This window comes from Lithobates pipiens, unplaced genomic scaffold (genome assembly GCF_037356315.1).
Source record: "Lithobates pipiens isolate NorthernLeopardFrog02 unplaced genomic scaffold, aLitPip1_a1.2 Scaffold_13, whole genome shotgun sequence".
In the NCBI taxonomy this organism is placed as follows: Eukaryota; Metazoa; Chordata; class Amphibia; order Anura; family Ranidae; genus Lithobates; species Lithobates pipiens.
The window spans coordinates 534,010,580-534,019,400 of NW_027507718.1; positions in this window are offsets into that span (position 1 = coordinate 534,010,580).

Here is an 8,821-nt window from a genome sequence, read left to right on the forward strand (position 1 = left end):
AAGGGGTGACCTTCCATCACAGAGATTGTAGAGGAATGATCTGCCCCTGGAAGGGTTCTGGGTCACCCTAATTGAAGCAGTGTCAGGAGGAAGGGGTGACCTTCCATCACATAGATTGTAGAGGAACTATCTGCCCCTGGAAGGGTTCTGGGTCACCATGAATGGAGTGGTGTCAGGAGGAAGGGTTGACCTTTCATTACAGAGATTGTAGAGGAATGATCTGCCCCTGGAAGGGTTCTGGGTCACCCTAATTGAAGCAGTGTTGGAAGGAAGGGGTGATCTTCCATCACAGAGATTGTAGAGGAATGATCTGCCCCTGGAAGGGTTCTGGGTCACCCTAATTGAAGCAGTGTCAGGGGGAAGGGGTGATCTTCCATCACAGAGATTGTAGAGAAATGATCTGCCCCTGGAAGGGTTCTGGGTCACCATGAATGGAGTGGTGTCAGGGGGAAGGGGTGATCTTCCATCACAGAGATTGTAGAGAAATGATCTGCCCCTGGAAGGGTTCTGGGTCACCATGAATGGAGTGGTGTCAGGAGGAAGGGGTGACCTTCCATCACAGAGATTGTAGAGGAATGATCTGCCCCTGGAAGGGTTCTGGGTCACTATGAATGGAGTGGTGTCAGGAGGAAGGGGTGACCTTCCATTATAGAGATTGTAGAGGAAGGATCTGCCCCTGGAAGTTTTCTGGGTCATCCTGAATGGAGCGGTGTCAGGAGGAAGAGGTGGCCTTCCATCACAGAGATTGTAGAGGAAGGATCTGCCCCTGGAAGGGTTCTGGGTCACCCTGAGTGGAGTGGTGTCAGGAGGAAGGGGTGACCTTCCATCACAGAGATTGTAGAGGAACGATCTGCCCCTGGAAGGGTTCTGGGTCACCCTGAGTGGAGTGGTGTCAGGAGGAAGGGGTGATCTTCCATCACAGAGATTGTAGAGGAATGATCTGCCCCTGGAAGGGTTCTGGGTCACCCTGAATGGAGTGGTGTCAGGAGGAAGGGGTGACCTTCCATCATGGAGATTGTAGAGGAATGATCTGCCCCTGGAAGGGTTCTGGGTCACCATGAATAGAGTGGTGTCAGGAGGAAGGGGTGACCTTCCGTCACAGAGATTGTAGAGGAATGATCTGCACCTGGAAGGGTTCTGGGTCATCCTGAGTAGAGTGGTGTCAGGAGGAAGAGGTGACCTTCCATCATAGAGATTGTAGAGGAATGATCTGCCCCTGGAAGGGTTCTGGGTCACCCTGAGTGTAGTGGTGTCAGGAGGAAAGGAGGAAGGAGTGACCTTTCATCACAGAGATTGTAGAGGAATGATTTGCCCCTGGAAGGGTTCTGGGTCACCCTGAGTGTAGTGGTGTCAGGAGGAAAGGAGGAAGGAGTGACCTTTCATCACAGAGATTGTAGAGGAATGATCTGCCCCTGGAAGTTTTCTGGGTCATCCTGAATGGAGCGGTGTCAGGAGGAAGAGGTGACCTTCCATCACAGAGATTGTAGAGGAATGATCTGCCCCTGGAAGTTTTCTGGGTCATCCTGAATGGAGCGGTGTCAGGAGGAAGAGGTGACCTTCCATCACAGAGATTGTAGAGGAATGATCTGCCCCTGGAAGGGTTCTGGGTCACCCTGAGTGGAGTGGTGTCAGGAGGAAGGGGTGACCTTCCATCATGGAGATTGTAGAGGAGTGATCTGCTCCTGGAAGGGTTCTGGCCAAATCATAAGAAGACAGAAATATGTTTTCATACTACATACTATTACATAAATTATATTGCGCAAATGTAAAAGACATATTACTAATGTAAAATTGCATATTAACCAATTTTACCCCCTTCCTGACCAGAGCACTTTGTGGGATTCGGCACTGCGTCACTTTATCTGACAATTGCGCGGTCGTACGACGTGACTCCCAAACAAAATTTACGTCTTTTTTTCCCCCCACAAATAGAGATTTCTTTTGGTGGTATTTGATCACCTGCGTTTTTTATTTTTTGCGCTATAAACAAAATAAAACGCTTTATTTTTTTTACTTTTTGCTATAATAAATATCCCCCAAAAAATCTATAAAAAAAAAATGTTTTTCCTCAGTTTAGGCCGATACGTATTCTTCTACATATTTTTAGCAAAAAAAAAATTGCAATAAGCGTTTATTGATTGGTTTGCGCAAAAGCTATAGCTATTATGCCATTTTTATAAAAAAAAAACATTTTTTTACCAGTAATGGCGGCGATCAACGATTTTTATCGTGACTGCGACATTATTGCAGACAGATCGGACAATTTTGACATATTTTTGGGACCATTGTCATTAATACAGCGATCAGTGCTATAAAACTGCATTGATTACTGTAAAAATGTTCCCGACAGTGAAGGGGTTAACCACTAGGGGGCGGGGAGGGGTTAAGTGTGTCCTGGGGAGTGTTTCTAACTGTCTGTGGGGTTGGACTGTGTGTGATACGACACTGATCCCTGCTCCCGATGACAGGGAGCAGATTATCGGTGTCTTGTCACAAGGCAGAATGGGGAGATGATTTTTACATTGGCATCTCCCAGTTCTTCCTCTCCGTGATACGATTGCGGGTATAACAGCGGCAATCGAGTCCACGGGTCCCACAGGCATGGTCGTGGAGCTCGCGGCAGGAGCGCGTGCATGGCGGGAAGTTCAAAGTAATGTTGGGTTGTCCCCAGAAATGTAATAGAGGGGACATGTTTCCATGGGGACACTAGTTCTGGTGACCTGGGGATCCCCAAGGAAATCCCTTAATTTTGCAGGGATTTCCAATCACTTCCTGTTTGGCTATGAGACAGGAAGTGAAAGGAAATCTCCGCAATGGGACACAGATGGTAAAAATAAACCCTCCCTTACTCTATCCATAATATAAAAAAAATGTCCTATAGTTCTCATTTGAGATGTTTTGGCTTTGAGGACACGGTATGTATTTGGTTACAGGGGCATGTCCAGCGGTTGGTGATTAATCGAATATTTTCTGAATGGTCTAGAGTTGTGATGTGTGTGTGCAGGGATCTGCCCTGGGACCAATTCTGTATAATCTGTTCATAAATGATATAGAGGTTGGAATAGATTTTTTAATCTCAGTGTTATTTCTGACCATACAAAATTAAGGAGGACAATAACTTCACAGCAGGATACAAGAAAACCTAGAGAGGTGGGCATCTAGAGAGGTGGGCACCTAGAGAGGTGGGCATCTAGAGAGGCGGGAGCCTAGAGAGGCGGGAGCCTAGAGAGGTGGGCATCTAGAGAGATGGGCACCTAGAGAGGTGGGCATCTAGAGAGGTGGGCACCTAGAGAGGTGGGCATCTAGAGAGGCGGGAGCCTAGAGAGGCGGGAGCCTAGAGAGGTGGGCATCTAGAGAGGTGGGAGCCTAGAGAGGTGGGCATCTAGAGAGGTGGGCACCTAGAGAGGTGGGCACCTAGAGAGGCGGGAGCCTAGAAAGGCGGGAGCCTAGAGAGGTGGGCATCTAGAGAGGTGGGCACCTAGAGAGGTGGGCACCTAGAGAGGTGAACATCTAGAGGGGTGGGCACCTAGAGAGGTGGGCACCTAGAGAGGTGGCCTTTAAAGAGAGGTGGGCACCTAGAGAGGTGGGCACCTAGAGAGGTGGGCATCTAGAGAGGTGGGCACCTAGAGAGGTGGGCATCTAGAGAGGTGGGAATCTAGAGAGGTGGGAACCTAGATAGGTGGGCATCTAGAGAGGTAGGCACCTAGAGAGGTGGGCATCTAGAGAGGTGGGCATCTACGTGGCAGATGAATTTCAATGTAGATAAATGTAAAATAATGCACTTGAGAGCCAAAAATATAAATGAAAGTTAGGGGGGAGGACCTCTGGGGAAATCGAGGATGGAGAAAGATCTGGGGGTCCTAGGAGATGACAGGCTCAGAAATAGCAAGCAATGCCAAGCTGCAGCAAGCAAGGCCAGCAGAATATTAGCATGTATTAAGAAGTTTAGTTACACAAGAAAGAAAAATTATATTTTTACATAGACTCTGGTTGGGCCACATCTTGAGTATGCCATCCAGTTCTGGTCACCAATCCTCAGGAGGGATGTTCTGGAATAGGAAACAGTCCTAAGAACGTGAAGCAAAGCTAATAAGGGAACTGGAGGGCCTGTATGGGGTTTAGTTATGAGAGAAGAAGGAGCGCAGTTATGGGGGATGGAGGAGCTCAGTGATGGGGATGGATGAGCTTAGCTATGGGGGATGGAGGACCTCAATTATGAGGGATCAAGGAGCTCAGTTATGGGGACGGAACAGCTCAGTTCAAGGAGATGGAGGAGCTCAGTTATGGGGGATGGAGGAGCTCAGTTCAAGGAGATGGAGGAGCTCAGTTATGGGGGATGGAGGAGCTCAGTTCAAGGAGATGGAGGAGCTCAGTTATGGGAGATGTAGGAGCTCAGTTATGGGGGATGGAGGAGCTCAGTTATGGGGGATGGGGGAGCTCAGTTATAGGGGATGGAGGAGCTCAGTTATAGGGGACGGAGGAGTTCAGTTATGGGGGATGGAGGAGCTCAGTTATGGGGGATGGAGGAGCTCAGTTATGGGGATGGAGGAGCTCAGTTATGGAGGAAGGAGGAGATCAGTTATGGGGGATGGAGGAGATCAGTTATGGGGGATGGAGGAGCTCAGTTATGGGGGATGGAGGAGCTCAGTTATGAGGATGGAGGAGCTCAGTTATGGGGGATGGAGGAGCTCAGTTATGGGGGATGGAGGAGCTCAGTTATGAGGATGGAGGAGCTCAGTTATGGGGGACGGTGGAGCTCAGTTATGGAGGAAGGAGGAGCTCAGTTATGGGGGGTGGAGGAGCTCAGTTATGGGGATGGAGGAGCTCAGTTATGGGGAATGGAGGAGCTCAGTTATGGAGGAAGGAGGAGCTCAGTTATGGGGGACGGAGGAGCTCAGTTATGGGAGATGGAGGAGCTCAGTTATGGGGGATGGAGGAGCTCAGTTATGGGGGATGGAGGAGATCAGTTATGGGGGATGGAGGAGCTCAGTTATGGGGGATGGAGGAGCTCAGTTATGGGGGATGGAGGAGATCAGTTATGGGGGATGGAGGAGCTCAGTTATGGGGGATGGAGGAGATCAGTTATGGGGGATGGAGGAGCTCAGTTATGGGGGATGGAGGAGCTCAGTTATGGGGGATGGAGGAGATCAGTTATGGGGAATGGAGGAGCTCAGTTATGGGGGATGGAGGAGCTCAGTTATGGGGGTGGAGGAGCTCAGTTATGGGGGGTGGAGGAGCTCAGTTATGGGGGATGGAGGAGATCAGTTATGGGGAATGGAGGAGCTCAGTTATGGGGGATGGAGGAGATCAGTTATGGGGATGGAGGAGCTCAGTTATGGGGGATGGAGGAGATCAGTTATGGGGGATGGAGGAGATCAGTTATGGGGGATGGAGGAGCTCAGTTATGGGGGATGGAGGAGATCAGTTATGGGGAATGGAGGAGCTCAGTTATGGGGGATGGAGGAGCTCAGTTATGAGGATGGAGGAGCTCAGTTATGGGGGATGGAGGAGATCAGTTATGGGGGATGGAGGAGCTCAGTTATGGGGGTGGAGGAGCTCAGTTATGGGGGATGGAGGAGCTCAGTTATGGGGGATGGAGGAGCTCAGTTATGAGGAACAATTATAAACATTTCATTTACTCTCCTTGGAGTAGAGACACGTAAGAGGGGATTTGATCGCAATATACAAATCCTTAAATGGTGACTCTGGCATTTAAGAGACGATTTAGTCTAAAGTCTGGAAAGAAGACATGTGACCACACAGTGAAGTTGGATGAGAAGTGGTTCGAACTTAAACTGTGTGAGGGGTTCTTTACTGTTACAGCAGGTGTGGGACTTCCTTCCACAGTTGGTGGTGTCAGTGGGGAGTGTAGATAAATAAAGCGATATACAGATATACGGTAGTGTTGGTATCACACAAACTCTGGCTGCACTGGATGGATCGGGGTCTTTATTCATCATTACTAATGATGTGACGGAGGAATGTTGTGTTTGTGTGTAAAGATGAATCCTGAGAATCAACTGAATTCTAAATGATTTTCTCTTTGCAGGTCGTCCCGTATCTGACCCGCCTGGAGATGAAGGATCAATAAATGGTGTTAGTGGTGAGTATCGTATTGTAGACTCTCCTGTTCTATTGCTACACATTCCAGGTTTAGGTGGAAATATCTCCATGTAAATTAGGTGGGGCTCCCTCCATAACTGTCATGGCCTCTGTAATTCTATTGGTGTTCCTCATCATTCCATCCAATGGGATTCTCAGATCCCCAATACCTTCTCATTGTGTCCATGTCATCAGGGCCGGTGCTACCACTAGGCAAACTAGGCAGCCGCCTAGGGTGCACTGCTACCTAGGGCGCCCGGCCACTGGTATTCCTACTCCCTTTTCTCTGCAGCAAGCAACTAAGTCTCAGCATCATCAGGCAGCCACTGCTCTTTTCGCACGTAGACTCCCAAGTGAATGGAAGCAAGCAAACATTCATTGATCATCCCTGGTAGGCTGCATTTGATGGGCACTGGTGAGGCTGCATTTGATGGGCCCTGGTGAGGCTGCCTTTGATAGTCACTGGTGAGGTTGCATTTTTTGGGCGCTGGTGAGGCTGCCTTTGATGGGCGCTGGTGAGGTTGCATTTTATGGGTGCTGGTGAGGCTGCATTTGATGGGTACTGGTGAGCTGAGTTTGATGGGCACTGGTGAGGCTGCATGTGATGGCTACTGGTGGGCTGAGTTTGATGGGTGCTGGTGGGCTGAGTTTGATGGGCACTGGTGAGGCTGCTTTTGATGGGCACTGGTGAGGTTGCATTTTATGGGTGCTGGTGAGGCTGCATTTGATGGGTACTGGTGGGCTGAGTTTGATGGGTGCTGGTGGGCTGAGTTTGATGGGCACTGGTGAGGCTGCCTTTGATGGGCACTGGTGAGGCTGCCTTTCATGGGCGCTGGTGAGGCTGCCTTTCATGGGCACTGGTGAGGCTGCCTTTCATGGGCGCTGGTGAGGCTGCTTTTGATGGGCGCTGGTGGGCTGTGTTTGATGGGCGCTTCATTAAAAAGGTGGGGTCTACATGGGCAGGGTGAAGGGGTGGAGTCAAGGGGGGTGGCAAAATGAGGTTTCGCCTAGGGTGTCAAAAATCCTTGCAGAAGTCCTGCATGCCACGTCCCTGGAGAGGAGATCATTGTCCAGGGAGTAATGTGGGGGGAGTTGGAGACAGGGGATAAGGTCACAGGAACTTGACCTGGAAGTTCTCTCGGTTCCTGAACTCCATGAGGGGAGCATCGTCTCAGCTTCCGGGGAGGAGGATCGCGGCCTAAACAAGGGGCACACCACCTACAACTCCAGCCCAGAGGAACAGATTGTCCAAGCTGGAGAAAGACGCCCTGCAGCCGTGCGGTACGGCATAGGAGAGGCCACTGCAGCAGCTCAGAGACTGAACGCCATTGCGACACACCTGCATCCCAGGAGAGAAGATCGATTGCATGTCTGAGGACCGCTGACTGTATACAGGGTCTGGTGAGAGGGCTGTGCCCAGGAACCTTTATTGCTCTTCCTAAGACACCACATCTAAATAACGCGCACCGGCGCCTGTTAGCTGGACCGCGCAGAGCTCCTACATTGCCGGGGAAGATAATAAACGCAAAGCTTTGCTCATCGCACATACGGTACGTGATTCTTTAAGTGCCCAGCCGTGGGTCGGGCGCGTGCTCCCGACTCGGTCCTGTGCTCCGTGGCCGTGGGACCAGCAGACCCCGATCGCCGCTGGTGTCCTGCAATTGGGTCACAGAGCTGAAGAACGAGGCGGGGTCTGTGTAAACAAACCTCTCCCCCGTGCTTCCCTGTGTGGCTGTCACCGATCGTCTGTTCCCTTTTATAGGGAAAGACGATCAGTGACATCCCATGCCAGGCCACGCCCCCCTACAATAAAAAAAAAACACATAACGTCATACATAACCCCTACACTGCCCCCTAGTGGTTAACTCCTTCACTGCCAGTGTCATTTACACAGGAATCACTGCATTTAAATAGCACTGATTGCTGTATAAATGACAATGGTCCCAATAATGTATCAAAAATGTCCGATGTGTCCGCAACAATGTCGCAGTCACAATAAAAATGGCTGATTGCCGCCATTACTAGTAAAAAAAAAAAATATTAATAAAAATGCTATAAAAGTATCCCCTATTTTGTAAACGCTATAACGCTAACACTTTTGCGCAAACCAATCAATAATCGCTAATTGCGTTTTTTTTTTTTACCAAAAATATGTAGAAGGATACGTATCGGCCTAAACTGAGGGGAAAAAATTTTTTTTATATATTTTTCGGGGATATTTATTATAACAAAAAGTAAAAAAATATTGATATTTCTTTTCTAAATTTTCGCTCTATTTTTGTTTATAGCGCAAAAAATAAAAACCGCAGAGGTGATCAAATACCACTAAAAGAAAGCTCTATTTGTGGGGAAAAAAAAGGACGTCAATTGTGTTTGGGAGCCACGTCGCACGACCGCGCAATTGTCGGTTAAAACGACGCAGTGACCGAATCGCAAAAAAGGAGCCTGGTCCTTTGGCTGCAAATTGGTCCGGGGGGCTGAAGTGGTTAAACTGTTTCAACCAAGACCTGGATACTTATACAGGTCATGGCTGACTGGTGGCAATTTGAACTTTATTAATTTTCAAAGTAAACTCAAAACGCGTCCCGCGTCGTGACGTCACACGGCGCGTGGGAAGCCCGGGCTGCCTGCGCTCCAGGATGGAGCGCAAACAGGAAGAAGCGCAGTATACCCACTGCGCTTGAAGGGCACAATGACCGCAGGTGCCCCAAAAGAAACT